Genomic DNA, 21,379 nt, shown 5'->3' on the forward strand with positions numbered 1-21,379 from the left:
GGAGGAGTTCGCAAAAGTTCGAGGCATGGAAATGGCAAAATTAGAGCCAAAATGTCACCTTCTCTTCCAAATGGCGGACTTCCTGTTGGGTTTGCGTCAATGGGCCCACAGACTTTTTTGTTCGTCTTGGCATGATACACATGTGTGCCAAATTTCATACATGTAGCTCAAACGATGTGGTCGTAGGGCTGCATTTAACAAGGCATAGGTGGCGCTGTAGAGCCATTTCCCAGTGCTCATATGTAAAACCATTAAAATACAAAATTTTTCACCAGACCTGGCATGTGTGCAAAATTTCATGAGTTTTTGAGCATGTTTAGGCCCTCAAAAAGGCCCTTGTTTGGGGTGAATAATAATAATAATAATAATTAAAGCTGCAAGCAGCGTTATGAGGGCCCTCGCACCCCCGGCACGTCGAGCCACTGCCAACACCTCAAACCGGCACGTCCGATGTGATGTCACATTGATGGATTTCATGCTTTTAATCACCAGCTAACATTTCATCTTATTCAACCAGGATTATAGTCATGCCACTAGGTGGCGCTCTAACCATTATTGACAAATAGCATAACAAACATTTCCAAGCTCGAGTCTCATCACACCTGCGACCTTTGGGAGAGATTGGACATTGTGTTTTTTAGTGACAGCAGATTACTGCTTTTTGCGAGTGATTGAAACTCTACGTGCCGCCATGACCACCCCGTTTCCCTGAACGGAAAAAGCTTCGCAATTTAACATCACAAAGGTCTTTAGATTCTACACACTGAAGAATGCTTCAATATGATGAAATCCCTTGGAGGAGTTCGTCAAAGTATGAGGCCTGAAAAGGGGGGAAAATGTCATCAAAATTACACATTAATTTTAAAATGGCTGACTTCCTGTTGGATTTGGGATATTGCTCCAAGAGACTTTTTTGTACATCTTGATATCTTACACAAGCTTACCAAGTGTCAGACTCATAGATGAAACACAGAGCAGGGGCTGATGTTTTGAAATATTGTAGGGGGCGCTGTGGAGCCATTTTGCGCTATTCAAGGAAAATGGTTACATAACAACAATGCCTTCATCCATTTGGAGGTGTGTGCCAAATTTCAAGCCTCTATAAACTTTCCAAGCCCCTCAAAAGCCACTTCATCTTTCATGATGAACCGCGTTGCCACCAGGGTGCGCCGTTCAGTTTAAAGTCACAATTTTTGCACTGAAGCATCACGAGGGACTGATGGTGATATTCACCGCTTTTGAGGTGGCCACGATCAACCTGTGAAAATCAGTACAACAAAGTTAAAGCCATGACATTTCCTGTTGCCACTAGGTGGCGCTGTCCGTATTTCCGACAATGGGCACATCAATCTGTTCAGGGCGGGTCTGACATCATGCCTGTAAAGTCTGGTACTGATCAGACTGGATTTCATTGAGTTATACTAATTTGTTTCTTCATGGCGTGACATCAAAGTTCGCCATGCTGCTGGGGTCACACCCTTTTGCGAAAACTCACAGTTTTCACTGTAACCCAAGACCAACTCCTTAAGGCTTTCCTGGAGAAATTTGAGGCTGCAGATGTCACCCATCACTATACTGTACCCCAAAGTGTAAAACATGACATTTCCTGTTCCCACTAGGTGGCGCTGTCCTTGATGTCAAATATGGCAGTTGAAATATGTTCAGGGGTGGAGCCTTATCATATGTGTTCACTTTGGTCAAGGTCAGAAAATGTATGACAAAATGAGAGGCAATAAGATTTTCATGGCGAGTCATCGAAATTCGCCATGGCGCCACGGCCTCATAGTATTGTGAAAACTCAAAAGCTCCGCAATTTAACATGGCACAAGGGTGTAGTTGACACTGTCCAAATTTGAAGTTTATAGGACCAAATCCCAAGGAGGAGTTCGTTAAAGTACAAGGCATGGAAACGGTAAAATCAGAGCCAAAATGTCACCTTCAATCCAAAATGGCGGACTTCCTGTTGGGTTTAGGACATTGCCATAATAGACTTTTTTGTTCGACTCTGAACGTTATAACGGTGTACCGACTTTCAAACTTGTAGGCCATACCCATACCGGGGGCTCGCGTTTTTCAATTTTCTAGGTGGCGCTACTGAGCTAATTTTCCCTGGCCATGTCTGACAACATTAAAATACGTAAATTTTCACCAGACCTGACGCGTGTGCAAAATTTCATGAGTTTTCGAGCATGTTTAGGCCCTCAAACGGCCAATTCATTTGCCGAAATAATAATAATAATAATAATAATAATAATAATAATAATAATAATAAACAGAGCAATTACAATAGGGCCTTCGCACTATCAGTGCTCGGGCCCTAATAATAATAAGAAACGGAGCAGATACAATAGGGCCTTCGCACTCTCGGTGCTCGGGCCCTAATAATAAGAAACGGAGCAGATACAATAGGGCCTTCGCACTCTCAGTGCTCGGGCCCTAATAATAAGAAACGGAGCAGATACAATAGGGCCTTCGCACTCTCGGTGCTCGGGCCCTAATAAGAAACGGAGCAGATACAATAGGGCCTTCGCACTCTCAGTGCTCGGGCCCTAATAAACAGAGCAATTACAATAGGGCCTTCGCACTGTCAGTGCTCGGGCCCTAAAAACAGATACAATTTTACACAGATTTAAGAGAAATCCCCTTGACCACGGTTCTATTTTTTGATTCTCTGTAAATGACTTAAATTCCACTAGACTAAGTTTGCAGGTCTTTCTGTAGATCAGTCCAGGAAAACAAATATTAGAAATTTTAGGAATATTTAAAATATTTCTAAAAGTGAACTGAGGTGAGATTTTTATATATAAAAGTGAACAAATGGAAAAACCTGTGAGCATACAGAGATGCTCAGTTAGTAACAACACAGAGAAAGTTGTGATATTAACAATTCTTATACCCAGTAATAAAAATAAATCAAAAAAGAACAGCATGGGTTTTAGTCGGGTGTAGATGATGGTGTCTCATCTTAAATGATGACTCTTTTCCATTTTAAAACAGTATAAAGTTGGATGTGTCTGTATTTATAACTAAGCATTACTACTACTATTATTACTGGGACTCAGCAACATATAAGACACACTGTAGGAAACCAAGTGTCTGTTCTATTGACAGGTATGAGCAGTAGAGAACTGTATCATCTGGGTAAAGGCAGAAATAAATGAATGTATTAAAATCAAAACATCATTTTTATGTATGGGAAGAGCTTTGGTGCTATCAAGGGATATAGTTGGATAAAGGGTGTGATGAGAAGGAAGGCCCATCAAAGAACGGAATAATATGGAGGCATCCTTTTTGGATACAGGAAGGAAGGCCCAGCAAAATGTGTGTTTTTGTGTTCTAGTAGGCAAGTAATTTGAAAGCCAAGCTATAGTTTTGCTTGGGTAAATCTATAATACAATATCCTCCAAGGTGACATGATCAGTTGTGTCAAAAACCTTCAACAAATCCAGAAAGAAAACCAGCACAGTATTTTTTTGTTCATTGGTTAGTTTGACATTTTCAATTTTCAATCAGTTTAATCGGTCTTTATATGGCAAAACACAACTAGATAGTTCTTCAGCAGAGAGGGACTTTTCTTATTAAGACTACTCAAGCTGAGCAAATACACATGTAAACACACTGCAATCTGCCTTCCATCAAAAACATCAGTTGAACGTAATCCTTAATGGCTGAGGGTGCACTTTTTATCAAGAATACCTGCCATGAGGCAAACACGCATGCGTGCGCACACACACACACACACACACACACTCACTCACTCACTCACTCACTCACTCACTCACTCACTCACAACGTCAGTCACCCTATTCTCCTCAAAACTATATATTAGACAGACACCATGCTGATGGCTGTCATTATCTGTTTTGGCAGAATTTTGCAATACTTTGTCCACAGCAAGGCCTTTGCCCTCTGGCATTGAAAGTCCTACAGACAGCAGTTTGCATCCCCAGCCGAGCCCATCATATTAGGGCTTAACACAGGTTCATAAGGTGTCCATAGGGGAGGGAGAAATACTCAGCAAAACCGCTGAGACGAGAGATTCATGACATGACCAGACCTGTCATATTTTCTGCTGCTTCTTAGTGTTTTATGTAATATAACTGCCAAGACTAATGAAATTCATCCAGTTCTAAGCACAAATGCTTACTACCAACCAATTAATTTTCCTCTTTTCCTCCCAGTTTGAACCTCCACTGGCCTGTGGACTGCAGCTCTGGTTGAATAGCTCCCGCTGTTATTCTGTGGAGAGTTTGGACAGCTGCATTTCTCATGTGGTAAACACTGAGTTGACAGCTTCTTCTTTTCACCTGACAGAATGAAACTTTCCTGGGAGGATGTGACGCACTTAGAAGCTCATGCAACCCCCCCAGATCCTGTTACTTTTCCCACAGGCGCTCTGGTCAAGCAGTTAGAGCCACCAGTGTAGTGACAAGAACACAATCCCTGACAAGTTTCCCATCCATCAACAGTGCCAGTAAAATTTAATGTGGAGGTGACTTGATGGACCGAGGTATTTTCTTTTAAACACTTTGTTTTTCTTTAAACAGAGCCCATTGCTTCTCATTTTCTGTGAGTTTTTGTAATAACTTGCAATCATTGATTGATATTGAAATAATTGGTCAGCAACAATTCTCCAAGCCTTGAAAATTTTATTCATGGTGTTCACAGTGATCACCAAAGCCTTTTACTGTAATGACGTGCTGCCGCTAAGACCTCGTTGCTGTAATGTTTTCAAAATACCCCTGCCAGAGATCTTTTCACAGACCTCATAATCAGGAGTGTGGTACGATGCAGAAATGAAATAGGAATGCTGAGCAATTTGAAAGGTGTAAAATCCAATGATCTGTATTTTATGGCTCCAGATGTCTTAAAATGTTTTAATTACAACATTGACAAGTGTTAAAAACTGATCTGGACTGGGAAGCTAGTGTTACTTCTGTACAGTTGCATATCATTTAGTCTTACATTGGAATGAGATTTGGGAAAAATACGAGAACGCTGTAAAACTACAAAACAGAACCAACATCACAAATGCGCAACTTTTTCAGAACTTTTTGATGTGCTCTCAGATATTGTGCTCCTATGTGATGTTTGAATTAGCATTTTTCATCCAAAATAACAAAAAAAATATATATATATATAGAAAAACAAAAACCAAAATTCAAAGATCAACTTTCATAGTCTTTCTATTTTGACAAAGAAGGTATTGAGCTGTAATTGTAATGGTTGTAAAGTTAACTTTAAGTTAAGTTGTTGAAACTTTCTGCACGTCTCTAAGTAGCTTACCTAGACTATTATTAAAGCAATAATGCCCTATTATTACGACACACAGCTACTTGAGGGAATGGGGTGGAAAAATGGACTGAAAAAATAAATGAGTCTGGATTGATTAAAATAGGAGCTTTTTATATGCATTCCATCTGACGTATATAACAGTGAAAACTAAAATATACTGCTGAAACACTTTCCATGGAGGTATGCTTTTAGAAGTCATCAAAAGAGACAGCAAATGTTTTATGAGTCACCGCGTAAACATAACATCAAACTGTGCAAAAAAGCTTGAGATTTGACAGTTTCCAGGAGCTCACTAAATATAGAAGCAAAGTTGCCAAGTCAGATGAACCCAGTTGGCAACACAGTGATGCTAGTTTAAAAGGTGAAGCCATGTCAATTCAGTTAAGGACCATGTACAAGTGTCTTTGTGATCACAAAGATCAACAAATAAATGTTGCTGTGTTTTGGTGGGATATGTGTGATATTGCTTTATCTGTCAGATCAGTGAACTTGCTGCACATCCATTGATTTAGCCTCCTACTTTTCTGTCCATCTTGTTATCTTTCACTGTGTTTACCTGCCTGTAAAGCTGTCTATAACTGTCAGACAATCGCAGCTGACATGTTCTTGTCAAAAAAATCTGAACCTTGCAATGACAATTTAGTGGACTGTCGGACTGACTTTGTAGAGCCCACAGCCGGATGGAAGTAGATGGATCAAATCAAATCAAATCAAATCACTTTTTATTGTCACATCACATGTGCAGGCACACTGGCACAGCACATGCGAGTGAAATTCTTGTGTGCGAGGATGGGTGTGTATGTGTGTGTTTGTGTAGGTGTGAGTGTGTATTTGTGACTGCTATAGTCTGCAGGGAGTAGAAGGTTGAAAGGGTCAGCTTTGGTGATAATTGTAATCATAAATACTTTTTGATAGGTGAAATCTCATAAGTGCTAATACCTGATAACATGAATCTTGTTGCACACATTCTTCATGGTGTCGTTCAGCAGTGTTGGGGTCATTAATCGAAAAAAAACAAAACAAGCATTAATCTTTACTTTATTGAATAACTATGTAAGAAATAAAAAGTAACTACATGCAGAAAAACTACTCATTTTATTGCTCCCTTTCATTTCCTTAGCAATTACCAGATAACATTCCAGCACTAAGCGTTGCCTACATATAAGCACAAATCCCTATCCTTTGTCCAACATACCTCCTAATTTTGTGGTCTGTTTAATCTGCAGAAAAAATGTTTAACCTCACGACCAAACCAGGATCCTGGGGGTGTTTCTATGTGTATTGTTTTTGCAGTAAGTGATGAGCTCACTATAGTCTAGATGCCAAATTCTTAATATACAGTATTCTGCTGCTGTCATAAATCAGTAAATTTCAAATGTGAGTATGATGGAAATGTGTTGACAGTGGTTCTGCAGTTAGAAATTGTATAGTCATAAAAACCTGTCCTTTCTTCCTTCTCTTATCTAATAAAATAAGTGTTGTCTGCTCAGTTGGGGTAGAATAACCTCCACCTTAACATCTCACTGGGTCTGTGGTCTCTCACTTCTACCTTGTGTTAGTATCAAAACAACATTTATATCTTTATGAATAAAGTAGTAAAACTCAACTACTGTAAGAAGAGTTCAAGTTAGATATCTGCACATTGCAGTCATTGATTCCAGCAATGATCCATTATTTTGTCAACATGTTCGCGTTGTTTTAGTGCCAGATGTTTAGCCGACATCATCTTATCCCCATGTGTTTAATTAATAGACTGAACATTAGCCTGGGATTTGGGAGTTTCAGTTGACCCCACATCAAACAAAAGGAAATAATTTACAATAATAATAATTATTATTATGAATAATTCAAAGTAGTTCTGTTTCAAAGTTGTGTGTTCTTGCTGACTTGCCTTGACTTTAGCCCTACGACATGGCTATTCAACTACGAAGTTAGTTGGGCCAGATTTTCAAACCGAGGAATTTATCTGGGCCAGATTTTTTTTTTTGAAGCCAGTAAGCAGCAGATCATGATCAATTTCAAACCCACACAACTGTATTGAAAAACAAGTATTTTTTTTATTCCTTTTCCCCTGTAAATCTGGTGACCTCTCACAAATGCACACCAAAAGGTCCATTTAAAAAAGGGAGCTATAACTAAACTATTTTTTGCACATTTGAAATAATAATAATAACAGAAAACATTTTGATAATTCCTTTTCAAATTAAAATAAATATTTCGCTGACCACTCTCTTTTCCTGCCATGGATGGAGCCCCATCCGTCACAAGTATACAGACACGCTTCATATCCAGACCATTTTCCTCAAAAAGAGCTGAAATCTTCTCAAACATCATTTCGCCAGCTTTGTGTCCCTCTAACGGTAGTAAGCCGAGCAATTTCCCATCCAAAAAACGGACATATACGCACAACTGTGCATTATCAGTTCTGTCTGTGATCTCCTGCTATAGACATTACATCAGTTTTCTTCAGGTCATCTAACAGCATTTCAAACTCCTCTGACGCCAGAACTTCAACTCTACGAATATTTGAACTGTTCTACAGGGGTACGTTTTTAATAGCAGATCTCACACTTACTTTAATTTTTTCATCACTTTTCACTGCATCCACCACGGCCAGCATGCAGTATTTCACTGTTTCAGAATCTGTGAAAGGCCTTTTCTTCTTTCGCCAAGAAGCAAACACGGAGGGAAGATGCTGCAGCTCTCTCTTGGGCTGTACAGGACCCTCACCATGGTCGTACAACTCCGGTTGTAAGATTATTAAACTCGGTAAAAGTAAAAAAGTATTTGTCAGTCCAGGCAGGGTTAAACCGACAGTTTTCATTGTCAATTTTGCGCTTTTGGAGTGAGAAAGACATGCTGTTGTTGCATCATATATTACGATGATTGTTTAATATGTTTACATCACGGTGCATTGTGGGTTAAATATTGCTAGGCTACTAGGAGTGTTGCATTCACAGTCTACACTACGCTGTAGGAATTTTTAATTTTTTAAAAATTAATTAATGAATTAATTTTTTGCGTTTTCTCTGTGTTTCTGCCAGGACCACAGGCAGGGCCACTCGCAGGTTGCTTCTGGGCCGCATTTGGCCCGTGGGCCGCCATTTGAATAGGCTTGCCCTACGGTTTTGACCGATTGCAGAACTTTTGTTTCTTAATTTTGTTTCTTATTTCTATAATTCTGCATTTTGATTGCTGCATTATTTTACATGATAGGCTCAAGGTTCTGGCTTCGATCTCTGGTTCAGCACTAGACTGGTTTTCCTCCTATTTATCTAGAAGGACATTCTCTGTTAGGACAAGCAAGTTCTTCTCTTACACTACTTGTCTAACCTGTGGGGTTCCACAAGGGTCAATACTGGATCCACTGTCATTCTCCTTCTGACCTCTTGCCGTCCTCATACGTGTCCTGCACCAGCCTCACATAGTTCTCTGCCACTCTTCATGCAGTACCACAGATCCTCTCTTAGCACCCAATCATATGCTTTCTCTACATGCACAAAGAAACAGTGCAACTCCTTCTAACTTTTACCATATTTCTCTGTATCCAAGTTTCTCCATCAACACTCTCAAAGCAAACAATGCATCTGTAGTACTCTCTCAGCATGAAGCCATACTGCTGCTCACTGACTGTCATCTCTCTTCTAGCTCTTCTAATCTAGCTTCACTGCTTGCTACAGCACATTGCCCCTTCTGGTAGACCAACAACTACAGTTTTCTACAAGTACTAGTACTGTGTGTTAATGGAGCTAGTTATCACTAATGATGACTTAGATCTCAGGTGGTGAAAATTATTTGTGACTTCAACAAACAGAGCAGATATTTATGAGCGGTAAAATAAACATTTCCGACAGCCTTGCTGGATTTTAGACGCCAGTCTGACGTCAGTCTGCAGCTGCTGTGTATTAAATTAGCTGTAACTTTTTGACTCTGTTTGACTTATAGAAAAGTAAAACTAACTAATTTATCATTAGGTCCTGACCAATCTTGTCTCTGTATCAGCTAATTAGTATTATATTTCTTTCTGTTGTGCCATATCCTTAAATCCTCATTTTGGGGATACAAAGTTGGACTCTGCAGCTAAGTCTGAGACATTGCAGGCAATAATTAATCTTGGAGGAAAGACTTCTTCAGTTAGTTTTGAGCAACTAAAACAATTCTGGTCAAATCTGTAGTATGCCCGTCTCATTTATGTTATCATCTTACATGTCTATGTATGCCTCAAGTAATTGTACACTGTGCCTTTTGAGCCCTACAATGTCAACGGACCACTGTTTGTGCTGTTACATGTAAAAAGGCTAAAACTAAGACTAAAGGTGTCTCTCCGAGTTAGTGATAGTAAAATTGCACATGCAGTTGTGATCAGAAGTTTACATACACTCATCTTGGGCATGACGGTCAAGGTAATTTTGGTCTTTTAATGGTTTCTTTGAGCCGGTTGAATGGTATACGACATACATCTTTTTTTCTTTTTTCTTTTTTTTTAAGCAAGAATTGGGTGCACAAATTTAAATTTATTTGGATTTTGCCTAGTCCACACAAGGTCAGTATAGATATACACACATTTTCTTAAATCTTTTAATTAGTGGTGCTGAGGGCTCTTCAGTGTCTTTTAAGGCCAATGCCTAATAATTTCTCATTAATGATCATGATAAAAGCACAAAAAGGCAAAGTGGGCTTTTTCACAAAATATTTCAGTTGTTACTATTTAATTTAACAGTGTTACTGTTAACTAAATTAATTTGGTAAGGCACTGCAGCGATCAGCCAGCTAATGCTCCCACGGGTTGTTCTTGGCTTTTGGTCAAATTCCCAGTGGATCAATTGACAACTCCCCCCACCGCCTTTCTCCCCAACTGCATCATGGCATTGGATTAAAGAAAGAGAAAAACAAGTCTGAACTCTAGACAGTCCCATAACTGCTTCAAACATGGCAAATATCTTCTGTCTTTTCCTCGTCTTCTTTTATTACTTCTGCTTTTTTTTAGTCCTTCCGTCTCTCTGAAATATAAATCCGTGAAACAGCAGGTGACACCACAGCACAGCAGGATTTTGTATTTTTAATATCTTGTCTATTGAAGTGAATAATTTTAAGGAAAGTTCAACAGGAGCACCACAGGGAACTGTGCTGTCCCCTCTTCTCTTCACCCTGTACACCTCTGACTTCTGCTACAACTCTGAATTATGCCACATTCAGAAGTTTGCAGACGACACAGCCATCATGGGGTGTATCTGGGATGATCAGGAAGAGGAGTACAGAAGTCTGGTGAGGAACTTGGTCGCATGGAGTCACACAAACCACCTGCAACTCAACACCTCAAAGACTAAGGAACTGGTTGTGGACTTCGGGAGGTCTAGAGCAGGTCCACTGCCGGTTCAGATAGAGGGGGTGGAGGTGGTCAACAAGTACAAGTACCTCGGGCTGTGGGTGGACAATAAACTGGACTGGTCATGCAACACAGAGTACCTGTATAAAAAAGCCCAAAGCCGACTGTACTTCCTCAGGAGGCTGAGGTCTTTTAACATCTGCAGGAAGCTCCTGAGGATGTTTTACCAGTCGGTGGTTGCTGGAGTACTTTTCTATGCTGTGGTGTGCTGGGGGAGCAGCACAGCAAAGAAGGACTCATCCAGGCTGGAGAAACTGATCAGGAGGGCTAGCTCTGTGGTCGGCATGAAGCTGGACGCTCTGGTGACAGTGGCAGAGAAAAGGACATTAAAGAAACTGATGGACATTATGGACAATGCCAGGCATCCTCTGCACACGGCCATTAACAACCAGAAGAGTCTGTTCAGTGACAGGTTGCTTCTCCCAAAGACAAGAACTAACAGACTTAAAAACTCCTTTGTCCCACACGCCATCAGACTGTTTAACTCCTCTCTGGAGGGGAGAGGGAGGGGAAACAGGAGGACAAAGGAGGGAACAACTAAGCTGTAGTGCCTCTTCACCTCACTGTACAATACCTTTTGTGCAATACTTTTGTAAATAGTCAACGGTGCAATAGACTCAATACTTGAAATGTGCAATTCACTTGTATTTTTATTTTTATTCCTATTTATTCTATTTATCCCCTTTGTATATTTTATTTATATTTGTCTCTGTATTTATATATATGTGTGTGTGTATAACTCTGTAACTTCTGTCGGTGCTGTGCTTTTTTGGAAATCGAATTTCCCAGAGGAACCCACCCGAGGGATTAATAAAGTTCTATCTTATCTTATCTTATCTTATCTTAACTCTGGTGCATCCAAGACAGTCCTGAAATCCTGAATGCCATGGTTTGCTGTAAGACAAACAGAAAATTATATGCCCAGGGGTAGTGATTGAGTTTAAATGTGCTATTGTGAAAATATCAGCATGATATCAGGGTTTGCATGGAGCTCAGAGAGCTAATGACAAACCGCAGCAAACACACACACACACACAAAGACATCATAAAAATATACGACCCAGTATCACAGTAAAATGTGTAGTAGGCACACCAGTCCACTGTGTCCATGTCACATTTTGGAGGGGCAAAGCGTTGCATTAATGCATGCATAAATTGCATTACTAGCAGGGGGAGATAATATACAGGGAGTGCAGAATTATTAGGCAAGTTGTATTTTTGAGGAATAATTTTATTATTGAACAACAACCATGTTCTCAATGAACTCAAAAAACTCATTAATATCAAAGCTGAATGTTTTTGGAAGTAGTTTTTAGTTTGTTTTTAGTTTTAGCTATTTTAGGGGGATATCTGTGTGTGCAGGTGACTATTACTGTGCAGAATTATTAGGCAACTCAACAAAAAACAAATATATACCCATTTCAATTATTTATTTTTACCAGTGAAACCAATATAACATCTCCACATTCACAAATATACATTTCTGACATTCAAAAACAAAACAAAAACAAATCAGCGACCAATATAGCCACCTTTCTTTGCAAGGACACTCAAAAGCCTGCCATCCATGGATTCTGTCAGTGTTTTGATCTGTTCACCATCAACATTGCGTGCAGCAGCAACCACAGCCTCCCAGACACTGTTCAGAGAGGTGTACTGTTTTCCCTCCTTGTAAATCTCACATTTGATGATGGACCACAGGTTCTCAATGGGGTTCAGATCAGGTGAACAAGGTGGCCATGTCATTAGTTTTTCTTCTTTTATACCCTTTCTTGCCAGCCACGCTGTGGAGTACTTGGACGCGTGTGATGGAGCATTGTCCTGCATGAAAATCATGTTTTTCTTGAAGGATGCAGACTTCTTCCTGTACCACTGCTTGAAGAAGGTGTCTTCCAGAAACTGGCAGTAGGACTGGGAGTTGAGCTTGACTCCATCCTCAACCCGAAAAGGCCCCACAAGCTCATCTTTGATGATACCAGCCCAAACCAGTACTCCACCTCCACCTTGCTGGCGTCTGAGTCGGACTGGAGCTCTCTGCCCTTTACCAATCCAGCCACGGGCCCATCCATCTGGCCCATCAAGACTCACTCTCATTTCATCAGTCCATAAAACCTTAGAAAAACCAGTCTTGAGATATTTCTTGGCCCAGTCTTGACGTTTCAGCTTGTGTGTCTTGTTCAGTGGTGGTCGTCTTTCAGCCTTTCTTACCTTGGCCATGTCTGAGTATTGCACACCTTGTGCTTTTGGGCACTCCAGTGATGTTGCAGCTCTGAAATATGGCCAAACTAGTGGCAAGTGGCATCTTGGCAGCTGCACGCTTGACTTTTCTCAGTTCATGGGCAGTTATTTTGCACCTTGGTTTTTCCACACGCTTCTTGCGACCCTGTTGACTATTTTGAATGAAACGCTTGATTGTTCGATGATCACGCTTCAGAAGCTTTGCAATTTTGAGACTATTTTTGACTTTTCTGAGCCTGTCAAGTCCTTCTTTTGACCCATTTTGCCAAAGGAAAGGACGTTGCCTAATAATTATGCACACCTGATATAGGGTGTTGATGTCATTAGACCACACCCCTTCTCATTACAGAGATGCACATCACCTAATATGCTTAATTGGTAGTAGGCTTTCGAGCCTATACAGCTTGGAGTAAGACAACATGCATAAAGAGGATGATGTGGACAAAATACTCATTTGCCTAATAATTCTGCACTCCCTGTAGTTAAAGCCACAAAGTCGATAGTGAGCAAAAAAACATATTAAGTTAGTTCCAGAGTCCTTAATAGGCAGAGGTGATTAAGCGTACATAAATGTAAATGTGTTAATAATGCCTGTTTAAACACTTTCCTGTGATTATTTTCATGTTGGCTTGAACTAAAATATCTCCCTTTGCTGTTATTGCAATTGAATGCAATTTACTGCAACTTCTGCATGCGTATACATTTCACGTTTTGGAGAGGCAAAGTGTGAAATGGACACGGTGGACGGGTGTGTCTATTACACGCTTTGCTGTGATATTGGGTTGAAATGTAAAAGTGCGGTTGTATGGACCACCTCGATTCTTTTAGTTCAGTTTGTATTTGCATGCCTTTTTACTGTGTGTCAAAATTGCTGCACTAAATCTTGTAATACAATGCACAATGTAAGACAAAATGTGGGTGAAATGAAAGATTTCTGCTGATGTTTTTTCTCAAAGGCAAATGAACAAAACAGTTAATGTTTGGAAATACTACTAGGCTATACATTTACATGCGTTACAACCTTTGGAAACTTAATTCCATATTTATCACAATATGCAATGTATAATATAGTTTCTTATTTAAACATATGTAAAATTTTACTGGAAGGTAAAGTCTTACATTTTTGTTTTCTGATTCCTTTCTCATACTGTAACTGACATGGAGACTTCCCATACAACTGAAGCCACACTAAGACAGAGATGATCAACATGTCACCAAAATCTAATATATTACATGGTATCATAATTATAAAAATGTGACATACATAACAGTATATACGATAAGTAATTTACCTTTCAACCTTTCTTCAGGTGGTATGTGTGAATATGCTTTAATCTTCTATAACAGTGAGTACTCCATTTGCTTTTCTAATTGGTTTTCAGCCTGAATTACTTTTATATCTGCAATTCTGACAGCCTCACTACCTTTAAAAGCCCATCATCTTGGCTTTTTTTTCTCTGAATGTCTGTGAGCCTTTAGGCTATCTTGTCTGCTCTTCTGCCTGCTTTCCTTCTGGTGCCTGGTTGTCTTTTTTTCTGCTACTTTAGCTGACTCAATGCCCATGCATGGTGGTGTTTAAGTATATCCCAGCTAAGTGCTGGAGGAAACTGATATATGAGAGGCAGTTAGTGCTGCACTTTGCCTTCTGGGGCTGTTAATCAAAGATTTTGACTCTTTTAAGTTCTCACTTTACAGTGTAAGGCTTCAAAGCGCACCTTGTTTTAACAGTTTCAAAATATAATCAGTGATGCATTGAATAAGTGAGAGGGGAACAAAGAGGTATTTTGACAATTTGGTCCCTGTACCCATATATTTTTTTTTACATTCTGCTTGTAAACCTAACGTAATAGCAATCTGATAAGAAACAATGCATGGAATAGTAGCTGAAAATTCTTTGGCCCTCGTTTGTTTGTGGTAAATAAGGAGCATGATTAACAACAGACATTCAAATAGAAGTATGTTTTTTATAATAAACTATTATGAAACAGTGTCTTTGAATGATTCTAGGTGCACCTTTGATGATGAAATTGTTGGGCTATCCTGCGTTTTGTTTTTTTGTTTGTTTGTTGTTGTTGGGGTTTTTTTTTGGGGGGGGGGGGGTAGTTAATTCTTCTCATTTATTAGTAATTCTGATGTTAGCTTCCTCAGTAACAAGGTTAAGAGACAATTTTGTAAATGTGTATTTTCCTAAAACATCTTGCAGTTCCTGGTAGAGTTGGTATTGGATCAATACCTGCATAATCGAACTGATTCTTCAGTTTCAGTTTTTCTCTTCTACATTCAGCGCATTACTCCAGTTTCATCAAAAAGTAGACATGTCTGCAAACATCACTCCTCTCACATCTCACATGCACATTTTGCTCCTCTCCCTCCCTTATTCTGTTGTCGTGCCGTCACATGACTCAGTGCTGCTGAAATGACACGTGTAGGCTGCAGTGAGCAACAGCGTGATGGCAGAGAGAAAGACGAGCATCGTGTGGAGACATCTTACGACAGTAAATGAAAGTATTGCAAACTCTGATGTGTGTAGGCAGACTGTTCACTACTGTGGCAACATCAGATGAAAACCAGTGAAAAAGAGAAATCCAAAAGAAACAAAAGGAGGAAAAGGAGGAGGGAAATCCCTCAGACAGACTCAGACCCCCGGCAAAGAGACAGAGGTCACTGGCAAAGTCCTTTAACAGAGGCAAAGAATATCCAGGTAGCTTGCACAGTGGGGGAGATGTCAGCTCTTCAGTACGTTAAAGTGTTATTGGTCATCATGCTTGTTACTGTTGCAGACTGATTACCAAGAGACTCCATTCAGACATTCAAATAATATATTCATCTCACTGAAAAAATGGGTTGAATTATTTGACTGGAATTGAAAAACTCAAACATGAAATATGAAAATGTCTGAACATAATAAGTCTTTTTTGTCATTTCCAGTCATTTTCAGCCAAGCAAATTTACATTCCAGGTCTGAAAAATACTCTGTTTTACTACAGTGAAAGGTGTATTTTGTGGATGAACGGCATGTAAATGTATTATATCAATAGCTACAATGACCTATAAGGAGCTGTATCAACTGTGCATCATTTTTATTTATGGTTATAATCAAACAACACAAAAATGAATGGTAACAGGCCAAACATCATGGCACGTGATAATTAGTGAAACACAGACCAGTGACAGCACGTTTTGAAAATAACACCGCTGCACAGAACGCTGAGTGATGTGAGTTAGCCATGAAGCATAGCACTTTTTTAACAGCATGTCTGTATTGAAGAACAGTAAGGATAGATGGAGGATGAAGAAAAGTGAGTAAGAGATGCACTTAAATAATTTGTGACCAAGAGATGAGCTGAGTGTGCTGTTTTAAAGTTGCCAGGGCTGCTTCGGTGCTGGACTTTCACTGTGCTCAGGACGCAGGCAGCTTGTCTACACACAGGGATAGGGAATCAAACATGTCTCTCTCAAGGCTAACAGGTATTTTTCCTGTCAAAGGAATAATTTGTGCCCCAAGGTTTGTAAGCATTCATCTAAATGGTGTGCCTTCTGAACCAGGGCTTCACAGCTGTGCCGTGGAAGCATTGATGCAAACCAAGTGTATTTTTACTTTACGTGACAGTAAAAACTGGCTGACCAAGACCTGACTCTATACTACTTATGCAAAACATTTAAGAAATCAAGTGTAGTTTTCTTAAAGTCATGTAATAAATTATTTCCTTGGCTCCTATACAGTAACGTAGAAGTAATATCCATTTTGATCTGAAGCTATTTTTTCTGATTTGACAGCTATGCATGAGGTCGTTGATGGGAGAGATGTAAAGGAAGACTGACACTCAGAGACAGGAAGTGTGTCTGGCAGTGCAGATGTGTGTGCATGTGTTCCTGACAAGTGAGCATAAATCTGGGTAATATATCTGTGCTGACACAACACTACAGCTCCTGCTCACCCACAAGCATATGATCAAACATACAGATGCCCACATGTGGTTCCACTCCCAACACACACTCTCAGGGAAGCACATATATACTACTGATCCATCCTATTCAGCCAGTCTACCACTAGACCCCTTTTAAGCTAATTGGGTCTACAGCAGTGATGCTAGCAAAGCTCATTACAGGTTGTCTGACACAATCATTTTGGAACTGTACTTCATTGTTTCCGGTCTCTACACTAAAAAGCAAAATTGCGTAACAATAAAAATCGAATAATATTATTGTTTTTATTAAATCTTCTCCCAAATTCACATTTGGGGAAAAGATGATAATTCATGTATTTGAGGAGTTCTGTCTTTTAAATGTCATTACAAGATAAAAGATCAAGTTTAAATGAAGCATTTTCGATTTTTGTATCTAGCAATTTTATATCTGAAAGCATTATTTGTCAGTAAATTATATGTGGATAAACAGTAAAGCGGTGGACCAAATTCTACACTACAAATCACTGTACTCTTATTGTACTTTTTTACTATAAATCACAATACTTTGATGAAAGATTATGGATACATCACCACGGTTTAATTTAATCTGTAGTTACATGGTAGCTTTTGAGCAACGCTTTATGGTCTGATTCTTACCAAATTAGCCTGCATTTGTTTGACCAAAAGTTTTCAGTCTCCTCAAAAAGAGATCATTTTGTAACATTTCATACTACAGGACATCAGGATCATTTATTTTTGTTTTTAAATTGTAGGCTTGCCTGATAATACACTATCTACATCTGGTGCCTTGATCAAACATCAAGTCTTTTACTATGATTGATTTTCATTGATTTTCTGATCATTGCCTTCATTACCTCATGCTTTGCAGAGGACTGGGATTGCTGCTCAAGTCATCCTTCAATATAAATTGCACAAATAATTCAAGTCTCAAGATGAATCAGATTACTACTCCTGTTTTAAGATACTTCATCTGCTTCTCTTTTGTCCTTCAATTTTTCTCTCTGTTCTCATTTTTGCTCATTTTCCCTTGAAGTTTTCCCTGCATATATTTTCTTTGCACCACACTTCCTATTATTCACCTGTCTCTCATCATCTTTACTTTTGTTGTCCTTGGCTCATACCTCCCACTCCTGCTTGTCAGCAAGCCAAGCCCTGGTCATGATTTTTGTTTTCACTATTTGTGTGGGAGACACTTTCAGATGCAGAAGGTACCCAGACATATGTTTGCCAGTCAACCATTACATGTTTTTAGTCTCCTAAAAAATGATGGAAACAATTTATAAATCTAACCTTGTCCTATGGATGTGCACCTGCAAGCCTTTTTTACTCCATCTTCTGCTTTTTATGTAATTTATCAAAAAATAGCCATTATACAATTTGCATAAAGTACTAAACATTGTGAGTTTTTTTTTAATAACAGTGAAATTTAGATATTTACCACTCCAATTCAAGAAATTTTGTGCTGCTGTGTAAAATGTAAATTGAAAACAGAATGCAATGATTTAAAACTCTCATATACCCTCATTTTATTCACAACAAAGCACATGAAATGTATCAAATGTTTAAACTGAGGAAACCAGTTTTAAGAAAAAATAAGCTCATTTTGAGATTGGTATCCTAAAATTTGGGACGGGGCCGTGTGTCGCATAAATACTTTTTTCGGATCCTTTAATTTCATTTTCGGCCGTATATTTACAGTTGATGAAAGGCCTGGACTGCAGGCAGACCTGTTCAGCACCTGGACTCTTCTACTATGAAGCCATGCTTGTTGTAATAGATTTATATGTGATTTATTGACATCTTGCTGAAATAAGGCCTTCCCTGAAAAATACTCCATCTGGATGGGAGCATATGCAGCTCTAAAACCTGTATATAGCTTTCAGCCTTATTGGTACCTTTTAAAGTGTGGCCATTTCTATTAGTGCACCCATCAGAGATGTGGGATTTTGAATTGAATGCTGAAACCAAGCCAGATGGTCCCTCTCCTCTTTAGTCCAAAGGATCATATGAGTTAAATTTTTTGGTAATATGAATTTCAATTCTTCTGACCACAGATCCTTTTTTCATTGCCTCAGTTCATTTTAACTAAGTGTTGGCCCGGAGGAGATGGGAGCATTTCTGGGCAATGTTCACATATGGCTTCTTTAACCTGCATTTATAGATGGGTTCACAGTCATTGATTTCTACAAGTGGTCCTGAGCCCATAAAATGATTTTTCATGACAGATTTATAGCTGTTTTTGATGCAGTGCCCATCTGCAGACCTGAAAAATCATTGGCATCCAATCACTGGCAAACAGAGATTTCTCTAGATTCTCTTTGTTTTATACAAATGATTCATTTTTTTTTTTGCAATTTACATTGAGTTAGATTATTCTGAAGTAATTCCACATTTTGTAGATATCATTTTTTGCAAATTGGTAAACTATCTGACTTCACTTTTTAAAAAACTCTGCCACTCACACTGACCTGTTGCCAATTAACCTAATTAAAAGAGAAAAAATGTTTCACCAACTGTTTCTGTTTCTTTTCAGTACCACTTGCTTTTTCAGCCTTTTGCTGCCAATTAACAAATAGAAAATGAGCTAATATTTTCTAATTAAAGAGTCTCATTAAATATTTGATCAGTTTCATCTGTTCTTTTATGAATAAAACATTGGTTTATGGGATTTGCAAATCATTACATTCTGTTTTTATTCAAATTTTACACAGCACCCCAACATTTTCAGAATTGGGTTCATATTTCAGCTTCTGCTTTGAAAGTCAATTTCTAAATTACTATTTGCAAAGCTTCAGGATATTAAATCGGCAAGTCTTCGGTGCCATTATTAAATATGTGCATTGAAAAATTATACTGCTGTGCACAAAATTTTATGGCTATTTGTGTTATACTTTTATTAAAATCAACAGATTATTATAGTGGATGAGGTGTGATATATAAAGTATATGCAGAGGAGTAGAAATCTCTCTGTCCTTACTTGTTTCTCGTGTATTTATCTCGTGAACTTATCTTGGACTTCAGGAAGGGCAGAGCAGACCCGGCCCCACTTTACATTCACGGGAGCTGTGTGGAGAGGGTACACTCCATGAGGTTTCTGGGCGTGCAGATATCTGATGACCTCTCCTGGACTGCAAATACTACAGCGGTGGTTAAAAAGGCCCAGCAGCGTCTCCACTTTCTGAGAGTGCTCAGGAGGAACAACCTGGAGGAGAGGCTGCTGGTGACATTTTACAGAGCCACCATAGAGAGCATCCTAACGTACGGCATAACAACATGGTATGCAGGGTGCTCAGCTGCAGACAGGAAAGTACTGCAGAGGGTCATCAACACAGCCCAGAAGATCACTGGCTGCTCTCTGCCCAGCCTGGAGGTCACTGCAAACTCTCGGTACCTCAGCAGAGCTGGCAATATCATCAAGGACCACTCTCACCCCAGCAACCAACTGTTTGAACTATTACCGTCAGGCCGACGGTACAGGTCACATAAAACCAGGACAAACAGATTCAGGGATAGCTTCTTTCCCAGAGCTACCACCGTAGTAAATAAGCACAAAAACAATTGAACCTATTCCATTCCGTCACTGTCATTATATTATGCTGCTATTCATACTGTCATTATATTAATGCTGCTATCCTGTATATATTGTACATACTATTGTTTGAGTACTTACGATTGTTTTTTTTGTACTTTTTATATTTTACATTTATATTTATTATTGAAACTTGCACCAAGGGAGTGGCACTCCAATTTCGTTGTACTCTGTACAATGACAATAAAGGCTATTCTATTCTATTCTATTTGCCTTTTTGGGGGTGTATCTGGGATGATCAGGAAGAGGAGTACAGAAGTCTGGTGAGGAACTTTGTCGCATGGAGTCACACAAACCACCTGCAACTCAACACCTCAAAGACTAAGGAACTGGTTGTGGACTTCGGGAGGTCCAGAGAAGGTCCACTGCCGGTTCAGATAGAGGGGGAGGAGGTGGAGGTGGTCAACAAGTACAAGTACCTCGGGCTGTGGGTGGACAATAAACTGGACTGGTCATGCAACACAGAGCACCTGTATAAAAAAGCCCAAAGCCGACTGTACTTCCTCAGGAGGCTGAGGTCTTTCAACATCTGCAGGAAGCTCCTGAGGATGTTTTACCAGTCGGTGGTTGCTGGAGTACTTTTCTATGCTGTGGTGTGCTGGGGGAGCAGCACAGCAAAGAGGGACTCATCCAGGCTGGAGAAACTGATCAGGAAGGCTGGTTTTGTGGTCGGCATGAAGCTGGACACTCTGGTGACAGTGGCAGAGAAAAGGACATTAAAGAAACTGATGGACATTATGGACAATGCCAGGCATCCTCTGCACACGGCCATAAACAATCAGAAGAGTCTGTTCAGTGACAGGTTGCTTCTCCCCAAGACAAGAACTAACAGACTTAAAAACTCCTTTGTCCCACACGCCATCAGACTGTTTAACTCCTCTCTGGAGGGGAGAGGGAGGGGAAACAGGAGGACAAAGGAGGGGGGAACAACTAAGCTGTAGT

This window comes from Rhamphochromis sp. 'chilingali' (genome assembly GCF_963969265.1).
Source record: "Rhamphochromis sp. 'chilingali' genome assembly, chromosome: 2".
Lineage (NCBI taxonomy): Eukaryota > Metazoa > Chordata > Actinopteri > Cichliformes > Cichlidae > Rhamphochromis > Rhamphochromis sp. 'chilingali'.